Source organism: Staurois parvus, unplaced genomic scaffold (genome assembly GCF_062004578.1).
Source record: "Staurois parvus isolate SC_StPar_1 unplaced genomic scaffold, SC_StPar_1.0 ptg000445l, whole genome shotgun sequence".
NCBI lineage: Eukaryota > Metazoa > Chordata > Amphibia > Anura > Ranidae > Staurois > Staurois parvus.
In genome coordinates, this window is record NW_028318241.1 from 5,143,686 (window position 1) to 5,146,647 (window position 2,962).

The window sequence follows — 2,962 nt, forward strand, 5'->3', positions numbered from 1 at the left end:
TCATATCGGCTGTTTCCCTGCAGAAGCTCCTCCCAACGCGTGCCTGTGTATACAGTCTTACATATCGGACATCTGCCTGGTGCTCCTCCCACCGCTTTCTGGCCAATCAGAAGTTTCTTTTCTGTTGACAGCTGGTTGCCTGAAATGCCCTTGCCTCTATTCCTCCAAGGGAGTCTGGCTGCAGAATGGAGCTCCATTTTCAACAGGAAACACGTGACCTCCACTCCTTTTTTTGTGAATTTTAAGGCGGAGTTCCAGTGAAAATAAAAAAATAAATAAAAGCAGCTGCTGACTTTTAAAAGCAGCCACTTACCTGTCCCTCGTGTCCTCCCCGTAGACCCGTTTCATCTGCTGTCCTGTGTTCCCACACCGCCATCTTCAGTGTGGGCACCCGGCTGTGACAGCTTGTGGCTTCACAGCCGGGTGCCCACTGCACATGCGCAAGTCTGAATGGACCTATCACGTGTCCCAGAAGACTACGGGGAGGGAGGGAGGACAACTTCCGCTTCTAAATCTGATTCGCAGTGGAAGTGGGAGCGAGTACCTGTCAAATTCCAGTACCCGCTCCCCAAAGGTGCCAATCCTTAATCAGGAGCAAAAAAGGAACTTCCCCTTTCGGGTGGAGATCCGCTTTAATGTAACTTACAAGTAGAGGCTGCAGAGTGGAGCTCCACTCAACAGGAAACATGTGACCTCCACTCCACCTTTCTTATTCCATGTAACAACCAATAGACACAAGTCAAGGAAATGGAGGTCATATGTTTCCTGTTTATGCTTTTCAAGGGTCTTGCTGCAGACTGTGGCTCCACTCTGGACAGGAAACATGTCACCCCCCTCTTCGACTTTAACCACTTGCCATCCTGAGGATTTACCCTCCTTCCTGACCAGGCCATTTTTTGCGATACGGCGCTGTGTTAATTTAACTGACAATTGCGCGGTCATGCAATGCTGCACCCAAATGAAATTTGTCATTTTTTCCCCCACAAATAGATCTTTCTTTCGGAGATATTTGATTGCCTGTGCGTTGTTTAATTTTTGCACTATAAACAAAAAAAGACCAACAATTTTGAAAAAAAACAATACTTTTGATTTTTCGCTATAAAACATGTCCAGTAAAAAAAATTTAAAAACCAACTTTTGTCATAAATTTAGGCCAAAATGTATTCAACTACATGTCTCTGCTAAACAAAATTCCAATACATGTAAATTAATTGGTTTATGTGAAAGTTAAAGCATTTACAAATGGCGGTATATATAATGGAATTTTTTTTCTTTATACTAGTAATGATGGCAATTAACAACTTATAGTGGGGCTGCGGTGGGCATTCTGACCAGGGTTGTTTTTACCACAAGGCAAACAAGGCATTTGCCTAGGGCGGCATTTTTCAGTGGGGCATCAGCATTTTTCAGGGGGGCAGCACTGTCCCCCGAAAGGAAGAAGGGACACACACAGCACGGGGACCAGGTGGGATCAGAGAGAGGTTGTGAGCTGCTTGATGGTGTATGCAGAGCCTGAATCTTGTTCCCGGGGATATCTGGAGCTGTGAAGGTGAGTGTCTTCTCTCTTGTCAGGGTGGGGGTTGCCAGTGTATGGGGGGGCAGTGGTAATGGAAGGCTCTCTTGGGTGAGGGTTGGGGGACTGGGGTGTTGTTGGTCAATGGGGGTGCCAATTTTTGTGTTGCCTAGGACAGCATGAAACCTAAATACACCACTTATTCTGACACTGGGTGGGAACTGACTAACTGCCACTGACATCCCAATCAGGGACATATCTGCCTCAAGGCAAACAAGACATGTGCCTTGGGTGGCATTTTTCAGGGGGACGGCATCGCCCCCAGGCAGAAGGGACCAGTGCCGTCGCTGCAAAGGATAGTGTTTGGGCAGGGCGGGTGTGCTTGTGTGTGCTAGGGCAAGGGGGTGGGGGGGCGTGCTCCTGTGTGCTAGAGCAGAGGACATGCTTGTGTGTACTAAGGCGGGGGTGTGTGTTCGCAGGTTCAGGCGGGCTCGTGTGTGCTCGGGCGGCAAGGATTGGTGAGGAGAAAGTGAACTTGTCAGCCATGGGGCTGCCTGGATAGGAGAGGCAGCCGGGTGGCACTTAGAGGACCATGCATTCCCCTATGTACTGCCCAGCTGCCTCTCCTATCCATCTCCTGCATGCGGTCGGCTCCTGTATGCTCCATCCGTGGCCAAGCTCTATTTGTGGGGAAAAAAGGACATAAATTTCATTTATGCACAGCGTTGCATAACCGCGCAATTGTCAATTAAAGTAATGCAGCGCCATATCGCCAAAAATGCCCTGGTCAGGAAGGGAGGTAAATCCTCTGTAGGGCAAGTGGTTAAGGGTGCCAAGCCCCTTGCCAACCTCTTGTTGGGGATTGGCAAGGATCCCTCAAAAGTGCACCCAGACACTCCTCAAATCCACCCACTGCCTCTAGGGCCCTCTTCCAAAAGCCCTAGAGCAGGGGGAAATTCCAGAGGGGCTGGCTTGCAGAGCCTCTCAGCCCTGACCATAATTTGACCTTCTGGCTATTGCACCTAAGCTGCAGCCTTCCTCACTGACAATCAGGACTCTAGCTCCCCCTAGCTAAACTAGGGGGGTGCTACATTCACCCTCCACTGAAAAAACAGCTAAGTCCTCATTGGCTGGGGGCAAAAAGAACAAACACATCTCCTGAGCTAAGGAGCAGGGCATTCTGTACAGAAAAATGGGAAGGGGAAAGGGAACAAAAACTGGGAAGGGGGAAATAAAATATATACAAAATAAGCTAGTATAAAAATTAATTTCAATATACAAATACACATATTTACAGCCTAGTTACCTCTCTGCAGCTAATGACAAAGGCAAATTATTTGCAACATATATACAGGGACACTACCAATAGAAATTGTGCTGGTATGAAACAAAGCAGCTGGCAAAACAATTAGAATGATTGCATACAAATTGATATAAACGAATTGCCGC